This window comes from Macaca mulatta, chromosome 14, assembly GCF_049350105.2.
Source record: "Macaca mulatta isolate MMU2019108-1 chromosome 14, T2T-MMU8v2.0, whole genome shotgun sequence".
NCBI classification, from domain to species: Eukaryota; Metazoa; Chordata; class Mammalia; order Primates; family Cercopithecidae; genus Macaca; species Macaca mulatta.
In genome coordinates, this window is record NC_133419.1 from 59,665,464 (window position 1) to 59,685,411 (window position 19,948).

The 19,948-nt window shown below is 39.2% G+C and overlaps 1 pseudogene; it reads left to right on the forward strand.

The window, feature by feature from the left end:
* Window positions 1–18,406: 18,406 nt before the first annotated feature.
* On the forward strand, window positions 18,407–19,365 carry LOC106993351 (olfactory receptor 52K1-like; annotated as a pseudogene).
* The last annotated feature ends 583 nt before the right edge of the window (window positions 19,366–19,948 follow it).

Below are 19,948 nucleotides of genomic sequence, written 5' to 3' on the forward strand. Positions count from 1 at the left end.
TGATTATTTTGAGGTAAGTTTCATCAGTACCTAGTTTATTGAGAGTTTTTTATGTGAAGAGATGTTGAATTTTATCAAAGGCCTTTTTTGCATCTATTGAGATAATCACGTGGTTTTTGTCTTTAGTTCTGTTTATGTGATGAATTACGTTTATTAATTTGCATACATTGAAGGAGGCTTGCATCCCAGGGATGAAGCTGACTTCATCATGGTGGATAAGCTTTTTGATGTTCTGCTGGATTTGGTTTGGCAGTATTTTATTGAAGATTTTTGCATGGATGTTCATCAGGAATATTGGCCTAAAGTTTTCTTTTCTTGATGTACCTCTGCCAGATTTTTGTATCAGGGTGATGCTGGCCCCATAAAATGAGTTAGGGAAGAGTCCCTCCTTTTCACTCATTTAGAATAATTTCAGAAAAAATGGTACCAGCTCCTCTTTGTACCTTTGGTATAATTCAGCTGCAAATCCATCTGCTCCTGGGCTTTTTTGTTGGGCTGGTAGGCTATTTATTACTGTCTCAATTTCAGAACTTGTTATTGGTCTATTCAGAGATTCAACTTCTTCCTGATTCAGTTTTGGGAGGGTGTATGTGTCCAGGAATTTATCTATTTCTTCTAGATTTTCTAGTTTATTTGCATAGAGGTGTTTATGGTATTCTTTTATGGTTGTTTGTATTTCTGTGGGGTCAGTGGTGATATCCCCTTTATCAATTTTTGTGTCTATTTGATTCTTCTCTCCTTTCTTCATTAGTCTAGCTAGAAGTCTATCTATTTTATTAATTTTTTTCAAAAAACCAATTCCTGGATTCATTGATTTTTTGAAGTGTTTTTCATGTCTCTGTCTCCTTCAGTTCCACTTTGATTTTGTTTATTTCTTGTCTTCTGCTAGCTTTGGGGTTTATTTACTCTTGGTTCTCTAGTTCTTGTAGTTGTGATGCTAGGGTGTCAACTTGAGATCTTTCTAGCTTTTTGATGTGGGCATTTAGTGCTACAAATTTCCCTTTTAACACTGCTTTAGCTGTGCCCCAGAAATTTTGGTATGTGGTCTCTTCATTTTCATTGGCTTCAAAGAACTTCTTTATTTCTGTCTTAACTTCATTATTTACCCAGGAGTCTTTCAGGAATCAGTTGTTCAATTTCCATGTAGTTATGTGGTTTTGAATGAGTTTCTTAATACTGAGTTCTAATTTGATTGCATCGTGGTCTGAAAGACCATTATTTCAGTTCTTTTGCATTTGCTGAGGAGTATTTTACTTACAATTATGTAATCGATTTTAGAGTAAGTGCCACGTGGCACCAAGAAAATGTATATTCTGCTGTTTTTGGGTGGAAAGTTTTGTAGATATCTATCAGGTCCACTTGATCTAGAGCTGAGTTCAAGTCCTGTATATCTTTGTTAATTTTCTGTATCGATGATCTAATATTGACAGTGGGGTGTTAAAGTCTCCCACTATTATTGTGTGGGAGTCTAAGTCTCTTTGTAGATCTCTAAGAACTTGTTTTATGAATCTGGGTTCTCCTGTATTGGGTGCATATATTTAGGATAGTTAGCTCTTCTTGCTCTTCTTGTTGAACACTTTGCCATTATGTAATGCCTTTCTTTGTCTTTTTTGATCTTTGTTGCTTTAAAGTCTGTTCTGTCAGAAACTAGGATTGCAAACCCTACTTTTTTCTGCTTTCCAGTTGCTTGGTAAATTTTCCTCCTTCTATTCATTTTGAGCCTATATGTGCCTTTGCATGTGAGACACATCTCTTCAATATAGTACACTGATGGGTCTTGGCTTTTTATTCAGCTTGCCTTCTGTCTCTTAATTGGGGCATTTAGCCCATTCATATTTAAGGGTAATATTGTTGTGTGTGAATTTGATCTTGTCATCATGAGGCTAGCTGGTTATTTTGCAGATTTGTTGATGTAGTTGCTTCAGAGTGTCAATGATTTCTGTACTTCAGTGTGTTTTTGTAGTGGCTGGTAAGGGTTTTTCCTTTGCATATTTAGTGATTCCTTCAGGCGCCCTTTCAAGTGGTGACAGATTCCCTCAACATTTGCTTGTCTGAAAAGGATTTTATTTATCCTTTGCTTATGAAGCTTAGTTTGACCGGATATGAAATTCTGGATTGGAAATTCTTTTATTTAAGAGTATTGAATATTGGCCCCCAATCTCTTCTGGCTTGAAGGGTTTCCACTGAGAGGTCCACTGTTAGTCTGATGGACTTTCCTTTAGGTGACCTGGCCTTCCTCTCTGGCTTCCCTTAACATTTTTTTTCCTTCATTTCAACCTTAGAGAATCTGACGATTATGTGTCTTGGGGTTGATATTCTCATAGAATGTCTAACTGGGGTTTTCTGGATTTCCTGAATTTGAACGTTGGCCTGCCTTGCTAGGTTAGGGAAGTTCTCCTGGATAATATCTTGAAGTATGTTTTTCAACTTAGTTCCATTCTCCCCTTCTCCTTCAGGTACCCCAATCAGTCGTAGGTCCAGTCTTTTTTATATAATCCCATAGTTCTTGTAGACTTTGTTCATTCCTTTTTATTCTTTTTTCTCTAATCTTATCTTTCTGTCTTATTTGAGCAAAATAGTCTTCAGGCTCTGAAATTTCTTCTTCCACTTGGTTTATTTGGCTATTGATACTTGTGCTTGTATTGTTAAGTTCTCATGTTGTGTTTTTCAGCTCCATTAGGTCATTTGTGTACCTCTCTAAACTGGTTATTCTGGTTAACAGCTCCTGTAATGTTTTATCATGGCTCTTAGCTTCCTTGCATTGGGTTAGAACATGTTCCTTTAGCTCAGTGGATTTAGTTATTACCTACTTTCTGAAGCCTATTTCTGTCAATTCATCCATGTCAGCCTCAGCCCAGTTCTGTGCCCTTGCTGAAGAGGTGTTGTGATCATTTAGAGAAGAAGAGGCACTCTGGCTTTTTGAGTTTTCGGCATTTTTTCATTGATTCTTTCTCATCTTTGTGAGTTTATCTTTGGTCTTTGAGATCGCTAACGTTTGGATGAGGTTTTTGTGGGAACTTTTTTTGTTGATACTGTTGTTGTCGCTTTCTGTTTGTTTTTCTTTTTACAAACAGGCCCCTCTTCTGTAGGGCTGCTGTGGTTTTCTGGGGGTCCACTCCAGACCCTATTTACCTGGGTCCTTCCCACCCCTGGAGGTGTCACCAGTGGAGGCTGTAGAATAGCAAAGATGGCTGCCTGCTCCTTCCTCTGGGATCTCCATGATGCCAGTGGGGACACTCCTGTATAAGGTGTCTGGTGACCCCTGTTAGGGGGTCTTATCCAGTCAGGAGACATGAGATCTGGGATCCATTTTACAAAGCACTCTGGCTACCCCTTGGTGGAAGGGGTGCACTGCGATGGGGGGAATCCCACTTGACCAGACTTCCCAGATTCCTCTGAGCCAGTAGGGGAAAAAATAAGTCTGCTGATCCATGGGGATCATGGTCACCCCTCCCTCAAGGGGTTTTGTACCAGGGAGATCAGAGTTCTGTCCATAAACTCCTGGCTGGAGTTGCTGAAATTCCCATAGGAAGGCCTTGCCTGGGATGTGTCAGGGTCTGGCCTAAAGAGGCAGTCTGGTCATGATCTGCCACAGCCTTTGTGTTGCACTATGGGGAATTCTTCCTGGGTCCAAACCATCCAGTCTCCCTGGCACTGGCAGGGGAAAAATGCCAGACTGGAGCTGCAGTGATGGCTGCCACTCCTTCCCTTGGGAGCTTAGGCAACAGGCAGCTGCAGTGATGATGGCCACCCCTTCCCCCTAGAACTTGGTAATCTTAGGCAGTCTTCAGCCAAGTGGCCACAGAGAATCTGCATAGCTCTATGCTTGTGACCCAAGGCCCTGGTGGCATGGGCTCATGAGGGAGATCTGGTCTTTAGGTTGCATAGATCCATGGAAAAAGCATGGTTTCCTGAGCAGAGTAGCTCAATTACTCACCACCTCCCTTGGCTGGGGGTGGAAGCTCCCCTTGTGCTGTGTGGCTCCCAGGTGAACCATTGCACCATCCTTCTTTTTCTCACTCTCTGTGGATTGCACCAACTGCCTAGTCACTCCCAATGAGAGAACCTGGATACCTCAGTTTCCAGTGCAGGATTCACTCACCATTTTTGTTTTTCTCGGTGGGAGCTTTCTACCATGGCTCTTTCTAGTTGGCCATCTTAGCCTCTTCTCCATGATTTCAATGTTTTAAAATTTATTGAATCTTGTCATGGCCTAGCATATGGTCTACCTTGGAGAATGTTACAAATGCTCTTGAGAATAATGTGTATTCTGTTGTTGGGTTAGAATGTTCAATATATACCTATTAGGTCTAGTTGGTCTATGTCTTCCTTCAATTCTATCAAATTTTACTTTATTTATTTAGGGGCTCTGTTGTTTGGTGCATATATATGTATAATTGTTGTTGCTTGACAGATTTGCCTTTTTGCCTTTTATCATTATATAATATTGTTCTTCATCTCTCATAACAATTAAAAAAATCTATTTTGTCAGATATTAGTGTAGCTATATATAGTTCCCCCTTATCTGTGGAGGATATGCTCTAAGATTCCCAGTGAATGAATGCCTAAAACCACAAATAGTACCAAAACCTACGTATACTATATGTGACATTTGATCTGATACTCAAGAGGGCTACTAAGTGACTAATGGGTGGATAGGAGTGTGGATATACAGTATGGATGTCCTGGAGAAAGGGAAGATTCATGTCTTGAGTGAAATAGAGTGGTGTGAGATTTCATCATGCTACTCAAAGTGGTATGCAATGACAAACTTATGAATTGTTTATTTCTGGATGTTTTAATTTAATATTTTAAGATCATGGTTGAACGTGGTTAACTGAAACCATGAAATGTAAAGCCATGGATAAATGGGGACTACTGTATACAAATATATCATATTCTAGTATAATAGAGGATAGCTTTCTTTTGCTCACTATTTGCCTAGAATATCTTTTCCCACCCTTTCCATTTCAAAGTTTTTTATTTTAATGTGAGTCTCTTGTAGATAACCTATTATGTTTCCTTTAATCCATTTTAGCCCTTTAAACCTTGTAATTAGAGAGTTTAATCTATTTACACTTAAAGTAATTACTGATAAGAAAGGACTTATGTCATTTTGCTACTTGTTGTTTCATGTTTTAGATCTTTTTCATTCCTCAATTATTCAGTACTGCCCTCTGTGTTTTACAGATGTTTTGTAGTATACCAATTTAATTTCCCTCTTCTTTCTTTTTACTACATATTTTTGGTTATTTTCTTAGTCTTGCTTTGGGAGTTATAATTAACATCTTAATTTATAATAATGTAGTTTGAATTAATACCAATTTAGTTTCAATAGTAGAGCTATCCCTTGATATCCACAGAGGACTGCTTCTGAGACATCCCCACAGATATCAAAATCTGTGGATGCTCAACTCCCTCATATAAAATGGTATACTATTTGCATAAGCTATCTACATCCTTCCACATACTTTGTCGTCTCTAGATTACAATACCAATTCAATATAAATAGTTGTTGTATTGTATTGTTTTTATTTGTAGTATTTTTTATTGTTGTATTGGTTTTTTAATCATTATTTTTTCAAATATTTTAAATCTATAGTTTGTTAAATCTACATATATAGAACCCATGGATACAGAGGGCTGACTGTATACAAGAACTTTGTTTCTATCTAGCTGTTTCCCTTTATCTTATTGTCACAAATTATATCTTTATACATTGTGTGCCCATTAACATACACTTATAATTTTATGTAATTATTTTTTAAATAACATAAATATTATATTATTTATATAATAATATAAAATATATTAATACCAACTTATATTTACCTTTGCAATCACCTTTACTGGTGTTCTTTATTTCTTTAAGCAAATTTGAGTTACTATTGTGTTCTTCCATTTCATTCTGAAGGATTCCCATTAACATTTTTTGTAGGGTAGCTCTACTAGCTATGGACACTCTCTTTTTTTTGTTTTTGTGCTGGGAACTGTCTGGAAATGTCTTAATTTTCCTTTATTCTTGAACATAGTTTTGCTGGATATAAAAATGTTGGTTGACCTTTTTTTTTTTTTTTCCCCCAGCAATTTTAGTATATCACCCCACTGACTTCTAGCCTCTGTGGTTCCTGATGACAAGGCAGCTGTTAATCGTATTGAGAATTCCTTTTATGTAATAAGTTGTTTCTTTCCTGCTGCTTTTGGGTATCTGTCTTTGTTTTCATCTTTCTTTTTTAATTTTTCTTTTTGTGTTTTTGTGTTTCTAAAGTTAGATTGTAATATGTCTCAATATACATCTCTGTGAGTTTATCCTAACTGGAATTTGTTGAGCTCTTGGGTGTATAGAAAAGCACACTTCAATTCCAGTATTTTTATTTTTTTCTTTTTATAATTTCTGTCTCCTTGTTGACATTCTCTGTTTGGTGTGACATTGTTCTCCTTCCTGGTTTGCTTTAGTTCTTTGTCCAAGGTTTCCTTTAGCTCATTGAGCAAATACATTTGATTTAAAGTTTTTGTCTAGTAAATCCTAATAGTTGGGCTTCTTCAGACAGTTTCTATTTTTTTTTTAACCCCTGTGTATTGGCTATACTTTCTTATTTATTTTTTTTTTGTGTGCCTCATAGTTTTTGTTAAAAAGTTAACCTCTTAAATATTATAAGCAGTCCAAGCTTTTAAGTGTGTCTATTGTTTCCTGACTGTTATTCCTTCCCTCTGGTGGCAGAGGCTAACACATTTGTCAAATGTTTTTGACAAGGCCCCTAGATAGCTGCCCTTGGAGAATTCTGAGTTAGGCAAAATAAAGGCAAGTTCTTTGCACCTGTCCTTCAGTGAACCACCAGATGGGTCAAAATTACAATAATTCTTTGAGAACAAGGTCTCCTCTGCTCCTTTTGGTACCATGAACCCACATAGGAAACATGGGATACTGTTCTCAAGACTACCACCAAACTGGAGAAGAAGGAATGGAGCCAGAGTGGGTTAGAATGCCGCAAAGGTCTCCTGCTGAGATTGTCATCTTTTTCTTGATCAAGTGTTCACCTCATTGCTGCAGACCTTTGACCAGTTCCATTAAAGTTCATTCTAACAATTTGTGCCTGTTTATTTGTTAGTTTGGTGGAGGGGCAGGCTCTTGGAGTTTCTTAAGTCACTATTCTCACTAAAGTCACTGGAGAGGATTTTATTTCCTGGTTCTGATGTGCTTCCCTGTCAGGCTTAGCTGCAGCATGTACAGCTTCTCCAATACCCAGTTCCTGCAGTACATAGCAGTTAGCAGCATCCAGTGGCCGGCAGCTTCCCCCTAGTAGCTTCCTGGGGGTGATTTTATAGCAGAGGGTCTCTGGTGAGATATCTACTTGTGAACAACTTTCCCCAGCATCCTAGAATGTAGATTTCCAGCAAGTTTCATCAGCACAGCATGATTGCATTTTCTCTCCATTCTGTATCCTCTCCAATAAGGTCTGGATTTCAGCCCAGGAGTCATTTTTCTTAGGCAGTCTCTCTCATCTGTAGTGACAGTGGCTCCTCCCTGTATCTACTATTCTTATATTCTTTAGAGTTTTCTCTACTTACTAGTCAATCTTTTGATACTCCAATCTGTTGTTCTAGTTAAAAAGTATTTATATGAACTTTCTCCTGTTGAAATTCACGTGGTTTCTCTCTCCTGATTGGACACCAAATAATGTATTGGAAGAATGAAGCATACTAGAAATTGCTATGAACAATGAATTTAGTAAAGCTTCACAGTCAAATAGAAATAAATTTTGATAATGTAATTGTGAATATTAAAAATTCTAAGACATTTTTGAATTGGAAGTGACATGCTTTAAAAATTAATAATGACTTAGAACTAAAATTCCAAATTATGTTAGTAATATCCAGTGTTCTAGTTATCTATGCTTTTTAACAGACCACCATAAAGATAGTGGTATCAAACAACACCTATTTTATCATGCTCACAGATTTTGTGTGTCAGGAATTTAAGAGCAGTGCCGTGAGGATGGCATACTTCTACTTCACAAATATGCAGCCTCGGCTCAGAAGACTCAGACAGCTGGAGGTGATCAAATGGTTAGTGACTGGAATCAGTTGAAGACATCTTCAATCACATGTTAGACTTCCTGGGCTAGCATGATTCCAAGGCTGGGCTCAGCTGGGACTGTTGACTAGAGTCCCCATACTTGGCCTTGTCATGTGGTTTAGACTTCTCATCACATCACAGCTGGATTCTGAGAGGGAGCATCTTCCAGAGAGCATTCAGGGAGCAAACTTTCCAAGAGACACAAGTGGATGCCGAATGACTTTTTCTGGACTTCTGTCACATTCTCTTGGTTAAAAGTGAATCAGTAAGGCTCAGATTCAAGGAGGAGGGGAACTAAGTTCAATCTCTTGATACAGAATTGTTAATGTTTCACTGCAAAAGAGAATGTGAAATGGGAGCTATTATTATGCTTGTCTTTGAAATGTGCCATACTTAGTGAGATGTTCAATAAAGAATAAAAGAGACATAAGAAGGATAAAGTTCTTATCTTGAGCTTGGAATTGGAATGAGAAAATACTGCATAACTATTATGTAATTTGGGCATATTAATAAAAAGTATAAGTTTAAGTGTTAATAAAGTTATGCATACAACAACCTATCAAAAAGATATATTTAATAAAATGCGCAAATCAATGGAATGGGGATGTGGGGAGATGTGTGAAAGAGATCAATTCAGCAAAATCAGAAGCAGGAAGAAGCTACCAGAAAACATAATAAAAATAAATAAGATGACAGGGTGAAACAAAACAAAATCATAGGAATTATGACAAATGTGAATGGACTTAGTTCCCCTATTTAAAGGGAAAGTTCCTCAAATATGGTTAAAAATAAAGATCAAACTAATGGTGTTTCCAAAAGACAGACTGAAGTTAAAATATCAAACGAATATGGAAAGAAGTGAATGGGAGAAGACAAACAGGCAAATAAAGTAGTATGACAGTATTAAAATCATATAAAGCAAAGCATATGGGTGAATATGAAATACATGACAAACATAAATAATTCATAAAAACAAAACACAATCTTTTTTTGCACAATCTTTTTTTTATCCTCGTGGCACATACAGAGGAGAGAAAAATTAACTGCATAAATCTTCCTGTTGTGTTAGAATTTTTGCTGACTCCAAGATAAATGTTAAGTATTTACTTATTTTCAAAAGAACTGACACACATGTCCACAGAAGTCGTTGAGAGTGGCCTACAATCTGGGCTGCTACACATGGACTCATGCTATGTATTTTTGAATGAATGAAAAATAAATAAATAAACAAATAAATAAATAAATGTATGTATGAATGAAAGTTTAAAGGCAGCTTTGAGGATGGCACAGTATTGCCATCTACAGAGACATCTAACCTGTCTGAGCCTCAGCACTGCCACTTTCCAGTGGATGAATTTATATAGTTATCCAACCTTAGCCCCTGTTTCTTTGTAGAAAAGAATTAATAGTAATTCTTTAACAGCTTCCTAATTAAGAGGACTGCTATGAAAATTACATGAAATTGCTCAGTCCATGTGGGAAAGTATTTTGCAAACTGTGAAGAACTCTGCAGGATTAGATGTTATTACCCTGATCCTTCAGGGTAAAAACCATGGGAGGTTGAGTTAAGTTAAAATCCTTTCTGTAATTGTTTCTCTCTTGCTTCTTCTTGTTAGAGGATCAATTTCTTCCATTTGAATCCTTGTCAAGAAAGGGTGAAGCAGCCAATTCTTTTGGAGGAAGTTGATAGTCTCTTTTTGGGTAAGTTTTCAAACATAACTCTTAAGATGTCCTGTTCCACACACAGATGACTTCCCCCGGCAGCTCTGTTGTGCTGCCCAGCATCCACTACTCTGGTGAGATGAGCTGATGGTTTCTGATGTTGCTTTAGTCCTTGTGCTATTTCCTAAGAAGTTGTTTTCCAAGGTGGACTCATATACAAACTTTCTGAGGTCATTATTCAGACCACAGTCCAGGATATTTTCTTTGATACACAGAATTCAACAGATCTTGTGATGCTCCCTGATTATATCATGAATTAAGCACCTATTGTGTGCAGTGTTCTGACTGAGGCTCAGAGAAAGTACACATGAATGGTTCTTGTACTCAAAAAGTGTGCAATTTTGTTAGGTGAGCTAACAGTAAAAATTCGGTTAGCTTTAATTAATAGGTTATTTGAAACTATTTTTATACTATATTTATAGGGCATTTTCTAGGATCTATTTTCTTCCTTTCCTAGCAAGAAAACTGCCACATAGTTAGATTTATAATTCCATGTGTATATCTTACATCAAAGCATGTATTCCTTATTTCTTTTGATTGTCACAGCATGCTTGCGATTTGGCTCAGCAAAATATTATGATTTTTATAACTTTTAATCAGAAGAATTGAAACATAGGGAGGTTTCATAAGTTGTTCAAGTTCACACAGAAATTTTGGAACAGAACAAGACTGAGAGTGAGAATAGTGCTATGGTTTTTCAATCGGACTTCCCAGGACTTGAATCCCAGCTCTCCCACTTAGAAACTGTGCTGTCAGGGGGCAAGCTCTATAATTTCCAGTGCCCGAGTTTTCTTATCTGGAAATTGGGAATTTTACCTGTCCAAAGGGTTATTGTGAGAATTCAGTCAGATAATCTACATACATATTTTATCAGAGTTTCTGGCCTACAAGAAGTATTAACATTTGTTAATCATCAATTCATTAATTGCTGAGATTTTTTTGGTATGAAAATTAAACTTTACTCCTTTTTAATAAACATTTATTGTTTTCTTTTTATTATCATAAAAATTACATATGAAAAGCACATAAATATGTAAGAGTTAAAGACGTGTAAATATATATATATTTTTTAATTTATTTATTATTATTATACTTTAAGTTCTAGGGTACATGTGCATAACGTGCAGGTTTGTTACATATGTATACTTGTGCCATGTTGGTGTGCTGCACCCATCAACTCGTCAGCACCCATCAACTCGTCATTTACATCAGGTATAACTCCCAATGCAATCCCTCCCCCCTCCCCCCTCCCCATGATAGGCCCCGGTGTGTGATGTTCCCCTTCCCGAGTCCAAGTGATCTCATTGTTCAGTTCCCACCTATGAGTGAGAACATGCGGTGTTTGGTTTTCTGTTCTTGTGATAGTTTGCTAAGAATGATGGTTTCCAGCTGCATCCATGTCCCTACAAAGGACACAAACTCATCCTTTTTGATGGCTGTAGAGTATTCCATGGTGTATATGTGCCAAATTTTCTTAATCCAATCTGTCACTGATGGACATTTGGGTTGATTCCAAGTCTTTGCTATTGTGAATAGTGCCGCAATAAACATACGTGTGCATGTGTCTTCATAGCAGCATAATTTATAATCCTTTGGGTAAATACCCAGTAATGGGATGGCTGGGTCATATGGTACATCTAGTTCTAGATCCTTGAGGAATCGCCATACTGTTTTCCATAACGGTTGAACTAGTTTACAATCCCACCAACAGTGTAAAAGTGTTCCTATTTCTCCACATCCTCTCCAGCACCTGTTGTTTCCTGACTTTTAATGATCGCCATTCTAACTGGTGTGAGATGGTATCTCATTGTGGTTTTGATTTGCATTTCTCTGATGGCCAGTGATGATGAGCATTTTTTTCATGTGTCTGTTGGCTGTATGAATGTCTTCTTTTGAGAAATGTCTGTTCATATCCTTTGCCCACTTTTTGATGGGGTTGTTTGTTTTTTTCTTGTAAATTTGTTTGAGTTCTTTGTAGGTTCTGGATATTAGCCCTTTGTCAGATGAGTAGATTGCAAAAATTTTCTCCCATTCTGTAGGTTGCCTGTTCACTCTGATGGTAGTGTCTTTTGCTGTGCAGAAGCTCTTTAGTTTAATGAGATCCCATTTGTCAATTTTGGCTTTTGCTGCCGTTGCTTTTGGTGTTTTAGACATGAAATCTTTGCCCATGCCTATGTCCTGAATGGTACTACCTAGGTTTTCCTCTAGGATTTTTATGGTATTAGGTCTAACATTTAAGTCTCTAATCCATCTTGAATTAATTTTCGTATAAGGAGTAAGGAAAGGATCCAGTTTCGGCTTTCTACTTATGGCTAGCCAATTTTCCCAGCACCATTTATTAAATAGGGAATCCTTTCCCCATTTCTTGTTTCTCTCAGGTTTGTCAAAGATCAGATGGCTGTAGATGTGTGGTATTATTTCTGAGGACTCTGTTCTGTTCCATTGGTCTATATCTCTGTTTTGGTACCAGTACCATGCTGTTTTGGTTACTGTAGCCTTGTAGTATAGTTTGAAGTCAGGTAGCATGATGCCTCCAGCTTTGTTCTTTTGACTTAGGATTGTCTTGGAGATGCGGGCTCTTTTTTGGTTCCATATGAACTTTAAAGCAGTTTTTTCCAATTCTGTGAAGAAACTCATTGGTAGCTTGATGGGGATGGCATTGAATCTATAAATTACCTTGGGCAGTATGGCCATTTTCACGATATTGATTCTTCCTATCCATGAGCATGGTATGTTCTTCCATTTGTTTGTGTCCTCTTTTATTTCACTGAGCAGTGGTTTGTAGTTCTCCTTGAAGAGGTCCTTTACATCCCTTGTAAGTTGGATTCCTAGGTATTTGATTCTCTTTGAAGCAATTGTGAATGGAAGTTCATTCCTGATTTGGCTCTCTGTTTGTCTGTTACTGATGTATAAGAATGCTTGTGATTTTTGTACATTAATTTTGTATCCTGAGACTTTGCTGAAGTTGCTTATCAGCTTAAGGAGATTTTGGGCTGAGACAATGGGGTTTTCTAAATATACAATCATGTCATCTGCAAACAGGGACAGTTTGACTTCTTCTTTTCCTAACTGAATACCCGTGATTTCTTTCTCTTGCCTAATTGCCCTAGCCAGAACTTCCAATGCTATGTTGAATAGGAGTGTTGAGAGAGGGCATCCCTGTCTTGTGCCAGTTTTCAAAGGGAATTTTTCCAGTTTTTGCCCATTCAGTATGATATTGGCTGTGGGTTTGTCATAAATAACTCTTACGATTTTGAGATACATTCCATCAATAATGAATTTATTGAACGTTTTTAGCATGAAGGGTGTTGAATTTTGTCAAAGGCCTTTTCTGCATCTATTGAGATAATCATGTGGTTTTTGTCTTTGGTTCTGTTTATATGCTGGATTACATTTATTGATTTGCATATATTGAACCAGTCTTGCATCCCAGGGATGAAGCCCACTTGATCATGGTGGATAAGCTTTTTGATGTGCTGCTGGATTTGGTTTGCCAGTATTTTATTGAGGATTTTTGCATCGATGTTCATCAGGGATATTGGTCTAAAATTCTCTTTTTTTTGTTGTGTCTCTGCCAGGCTTTGGTATCAGGATGATATTGGCCTCATAAAATGAGTTAGGGAGGATTCCCTCTTTTTCTATTGATTGGAATAGTTTCAGAAGGAATGGTATCAGCTCCTCCTCGTACCTCTGGTAGAATTCAGCTGTGAATCCATCTGGTCCTGGACTTTTTTTGGTTGGTAGGCTATTAATTATTGCCTCAATATCAGAGTCTGCTATTGGTCTATTCAGGAATTCAGCTTCTTCCTGGTTTAGTCTTGGGAGAGTGTAAGTGTCCAGGAAATTATCCATTTCTAGATTTTCTAGTTAATTTGCATAGAGGTGTTTATAGTATTCTCTGATGGTAGTCTGTATTTCTGTGGGGTCGGTGGTGATATCCCCTTTATCATTTTTTATTGCGTCGATTTGATTCTTCTCTCTTTTCTTCTTTATTAGTCTTGGTAGCGGTCTGTCAATTTTGTTGATCTTTTCAAAAAACCAACTCCTGGATTCATTGACTTTTGGAGGGTTTTTTGTGTCTCTATCTCCTTCAGTTCTGCTCTGATCTTAGTTATTTCTTGCCTTCTGTTAGCTTTTGAATGTGTTTGCTCTTGCTTCTCTAGTTCTTTTAATTGTGATGTTAGACTGTCAATTTTAGATCTTTCCTGCTTTCTCTTGTGGGCATTTAGTGCTATAAATTTCCCTCTACACACTGCTTTAACTGTGTCCCAGAGATTCTGGTATGTTGTATCTTTGTTCTCATTGGTTTCAAAGAACATCTTTATTTCTGCCTTCATTTTGTTGTGTACCCAGTAGTCATTCAGGAGCCAGTTATTCAGTTTCCATGTAATTGAGCGGTTTTGATTGAGTTTCTTAGTCCTGAGTTCTAGTTTGATTGCACTGTGGTCTGAGAGAGAGTTTGTTATAATTTCTGTTCTTGTACATTTGCTGAGGAGTGCTTTACTTCCAATTATGTGGTCAATTTTGGAATAAGTGTGATGTGGTGCTGAGAGAATATATATTCTGATGATTTGGGGTGGAGAGTTCTGTAGATGTCTATTAGGTCTGCTTGCTGCAGAGATTAGTTCAATTCCTGGATATCCTTGTTAACTTTCTGTCTCATTGATCTGTCTAATGTTGACAGTGGAGTGTTGAAGTCTCCCATTATTATTGTATGGGAGTCTAAGTCTCTTTGTAAGTCTCTAAGGACTTGCTTTATGAATCTGGGTGCTCCTGTATTGGGTGCATATATATTTAGGATAGTTAGCTCTTCTTGTTGAATTGACCCATTTACCATTATGTAATGGCCTTCTTTGTCTCTTTTGATCTTTGATGGTTTAAAGTCTGTTTTATCAGAGACTAGTATTGTAACCCCTGCTTTTTTTTGTTCTCCATTTGCTTGGTAGATCTTCCTCCATCCCTTTATTTTGAGCCTATGTATGTCTCTGCATGTGAGATGGGTCTCCTGAATACAGCAAACTGATGGGGGACTCTTCATCCAGTTTGCCAGTCTGTGTGTTTTAATTGGAGCATTTAGTCCATTTACATTTAAGGTTAATATTGTTATGTGTGAACTTGATCCTGCCATTATGATATTAACTGGTTATTTTGCTCGTTAGTTGATGCAGTTTCTTCCTAGCCTCGATGGTCTTTACATTTTGGCATGTTTTTGCAATGGCTGGTACCGGTCGTTCCTTTCCTTGTTTAGTGCTTCCTTCAGGGTCTCTCGTGAGGCAGGTCTGGCGGTGACAAAATCTCTAAGAATTTGCTTATCTGTAAAGGATTTTATTTCTCCTTCACTTATGAAATTTAGTTTGGCTGGATATGAAATTCTAGGTTTAAAATTCTTTTCTTTAAGAATGTTGAATATTGGCCCCCACTCTCTTCTGGCTTGTAGAGTTTCTGCTGAGAGATCTGCTGTTAGTCTGATAGGCTTCCCTTTGTGGGTAACCCGACCTTTCTCTCTGGCTGCCCTTAAGATTTTTTTCCTTCATTTCAACTTTGGTGAATCTGGCAATTATGTGTCTTGGAGTTGCTCTTCTCGAGGAGTATCTTTGTGGCATTCTCTGTATTTCCTGAATTTGAATGTTGGCCTGCCCTACTAGGTTGGGGAAGTTCTCCTGGATGATATCCTTTAGAGTGTTTTCCAACTTGGTTCCATTTTCCCCCTCACTTTCAGGCACCCCAATCAGACGTAGATTTGGTCTTTTTACATAATCCCATATTTCTTGCAGGCTTTGTTCATTTCTTTTTCTTCTTTTTTCTTTAGATTTCTCTTCTCACTTCATTTCATTCATTTGATTCTCAATCGTTGATACTCTTTCTTCCAGTTGATTGAGTTTGTTACTGAAGCTTGTGCATTTGTCACTTATTTCTTGTGTCATGGTTTTCATCTCTGTCCATTCGTTTATGGCTTTCTCTGCATTAATTATTCTGGTTATCAATTCTTCCACTCTTTTTTCAAGATTTTTAGTTTCTTTGCGCTGGGTACGTAATTCCTCCTTTAGCTCTGAGAAGTTTGATAGACTGGAGACTTCTTTTCTCATCTCGTCAAAGTCATTCTCTGTCCAGCTTTGATCCGTTGCTGGCGATGAGTTGCGTTCCTTTGCAGGGGGAGATGCACTCTTATTTTTTGAATTTCCAGCTTTTCTGCCCTGCTTTTTCCCCATCTTTGTGGTTTTATCTGCCTCTGGTCTTTGCTGATGGTGACGTACTGATGGGGTTTTGGTGTGGGTGTCCTTCCTGTTTGTTAGTTTTCCTTCTAACAGTCAGGACCCTCAGTTGTAGGTCTGTTGGAGATTGCTTGAGGTCCACTCCAGACCCTGTTTGCCTGGGTATCAGCAGCAGAGGGTGCAGAAGATAGAATATTGCTGAATAGCTAGTGTACCTGTCTGATTCTTGCTTTGGAAGCTCCCTCTCAGGGGTGTACTCCATCATGTGAGGTGTGGGGTGTCGGTCTGCCCCTAGTGGGGGATGTCTCCCAGTTAGGCTACTCAGGGGTCAGGGACCCACTTGAGCAGGCAGTCTGTCCGTTCTCAGATCTCAACCTCCGTGTTGGGAGATCCACTGCTCTCTTCAAAGCTATCAGACAGAGTCATTTGCGTCTGCAGAGGTTTCAGCTGCTTTTTTTTTGTTGTTGTTGTTTAGCTGTGCCCTGTCCCCAGAGGTGGAGTCTACAGAGACAGGCAGGACTCCTTGAGCTGCTTTGAGCTCCACCCAGTTCGAGCTTCCCAGCGGCTTTGTTTACCTACTTAAGCCTCAGCAATGGCAGGTGCCTCTCCCCCAGCCTCACGGCTGCCTTGCCATTAGATTGCAGACTGCTGTTCTAGCAATGAGGGAGGCTCCGTAGGCATGGGACTCTCCCAGCCAGGTGTGGGATATAATCTCCTGGTGTGCCCGTTTGCTAAGATCCTTGGTAAAGCACAGTATTGGGGTGGGAGTTACCCGATTTTCCAGGTGTTGTGTGTCTCAGTTCCCCTGGCTAGGAAAAGGAATTCCCTTCCCCCTTGCACTTCCCAGGTGAGGTGATGCCTCGCCCTGCTTCAGCTCTCGCTGGTGGGGCTGCAGCAGCTGACCAGCACCGATTGTCCCACACTCCCTAGTGAGATGAACCCAGTACCTCAGTTGAAAATGCAGAAATCACCTGTCTTCTGTGTCGCTCTCGCTGGGAGTTGGAGACTGGAGCTGCTCCTATTCAGCCATCTTGCTCCACCCTCCAAGGCTGCACCTTTATGCCTAGAATGTGAATCACTTGTCTCACATTCCAAAGCCCTCCCTGGCCCTAGTGCCAGGTATATGTGAGTCCTGTGTTTGTCTCTCACCTGAGAGGATTGTGGTACTTGAGGTATTGGGGGATATTGGGGGATTCACATGATCTCTAAATCATTCCTTGTCTGCCCTATTATTTGATCACTCTGTACTTCCTACTTTTGGCCATGGGGCCCTGGAATTTCTTCCTTGGCTCTGCAGTAGCCACTGCTAACATGGAGATGGGAAGATGGCTTCCTAGCTTGGAAGTCAGTGGATGTGAGCTGTGGTCTGATTCTGTCACTGTAGAGAGCTATAGCCCTGGGAAATTTACTTTTTCCAGACATCAGTTTTCTAATAAATAAAATGAATATGTTGAATGTAATATATGTTAGGGACATGAATAATGATGAATAATGTTGTACACTCTTAATGTAATAACCTGAAAAGAAGAACTGGAGGGCACATCTGCCAAGGTTTCTCATGATCTGAGTAAGGTGACTGTGGTATAGAATTTTTTGGCTTTCACATTGTTGTTATTATCAGAGTTTTGTTTATCCAGGTCACCACAACTCTGAGCTTTGTGTCTATCTCTGTACAACAGCAACTTGAAGGAGCAGAAAATACAGGAGGCGGTAAAGCAGACAACCATTGAGATATCTGGTAGAGGACCAAGTGAAGTGGACAGGAATATGCAAGGAAGAGCCTGATCATTGTTGAAATTATCAGGGACCATATGTTATTCTTGTAACATATGTTATATGTAAACTTGACAGTCAAATGAAGCTTTGAAGAGTAGAATGTCTCTAAATTAAGGGATTTTTCAGATGTTAGAATTTTTGGCAATTTTAGATGAGGCTTAGTTGGATAAGACTGGAGAACTATTTGAGGTCAGCATTGATTGAATCAAGCAGCTGAATTCAAAACTTGGGGATATGAGCTTAATGGGATAATTGTTATTCAACAGCAAGCCCTGGGCATCTACTTAAACCTGTTTATGTGAATTTCTCCAGGTCACACATATTATAGAATATCTAATACTAGAAACTGGTTTCTGAACTTCCTGTCTAATGCACTTGCCACTGGACAAATCTCACCCAATGCATTTCCCACTAACTTGCGTCTTCTGTGTTTGAAGACCTTGCAGAAATATTGACCAAACTGAAAATTAATTTTTACTCTTTTCTGAGAACTGTAGGGGAGAGTGATGTATTGGTGATGGTGTCAGTGAGAGCATATGTCCTGAGCTCCCAACTGCTACATCACTGAATTTTACCAGCCTGCCTTTCTCTGCAATGTCACTTTGTACTTCCATGTGAGATGATAACCACGGTTTTTCCCAATAATTCTGTTCTCTTCCCACACACTTTCTTCCTGGCTGGCATCCCAGGATTGACTGCCGCCCACATTTGGATCTCACTTCCCTTTTGCTTTATGTTTTCCTGTCATTGCCTGGGAATGGTGTCCTGCTTTTTCTCATCGGGACAGAATGCAGGCCTTCACCAGCCCATGTTTCTTTTTCTTGCCATGCTCTCCTTTGTCGACTTGGTCCTCTCTCTCTCCACACTGCCTAAGATGCTGGCTATTTTCTGGTTTGATGCTACAGCCATAGCTCCTTACTCCTGTCTTTTCCAGATGTTCTTCACCCATGCATTCTCTGCCATGGAGTCAGGGGTGCTAGTCGTCATGGCCCTGGACTGCTTTGTGGCCATGCATTATGCAACCATCCTTACACATGTTGTTGTTGCCAAGATTGGAGGCCTGGTGGTGTTGGGAGTGATGGGATTGACCATCTCCTTTCCAAGCTTGGCTCATAGGCTGCCCTACTGTGGCTCTCACACACAATTACCTATACCTACTGTGAGCATAGGGCAGTGGTGAAACTGGCCTGTGGGGCCACCACTGTGGACAACCTCTATGCCTTTGCCATGGCAATCCTTCTTGGTGTGGGGGATGTGGCCTTTATTACCTATTCTTATGGGCAGATTGTGAGGACTGTAATGCATTTTCCTTCACCTAAGGCACGTGCTAAAGCAGGCGGCACATGTATAGCCCATGTCTGTGTCATCCTCTTCTTCTATGGACCTGGCTTTCTTTCTGTGGTCATGTAGAGCTTTGGACCATCCACAGCTTCTGCTGCAAAGGTCATCTTTGCCAATCTCCACTTGCTCTTTCCCCCGGCACTGGATCCCTTTGTCTATGGCATGAAGACCAAGCAGATCTGGGAGTGGCTGTTGATGATTCTGAGCTCCAAGTGGGTTGAGCCTACCTCAGTGTAGTTATCATCAGCTGGACTTCAGGGGCCCAGGTGGCCCTCCCTCACTAGGTGAAAGCCCCATAGCCCAGGTCATGTGGAGAGAGTAAAAAGAAAGCAGGGAAAGTTATCCTAGGTGTTTGGAAGTTAGGAAATCTCTTCTGAGGCCTATGGTATTTATATATTGGGATGGAAAACTATTAGAAGGGCTGGGGTATCTCAACTGATCAATAAGCAGGAAATCTTTCTGATACCTTTCTCTTCTGAAAGTTTATTATTTGTGTTGATAAGATAAATGCATCAGGTAATATGATGGATCTGAATTCAAGTGTTTTAGGAGATCAGAAAGAGATGAGCTGGACATAGGAAAAAATGGGGCACCTCCCACCACCACAGAGCTCACTCACAGCCAGTCCATGGGAAGAGACTGGCCTCTGTACCACCTACTTAGCTTCAGAGAAAGAAGGGTGACTAACTATGGAGATAATCTTGAGTTCAAATTTATGAGAGAAATACTTTAAAATATTCATGTTCCATATGACTAGAATTGCAGATTAAGGTTGTTTTCTCTATTTCCAGTACTTTTTCATTCTATTTTTGAGATGAAT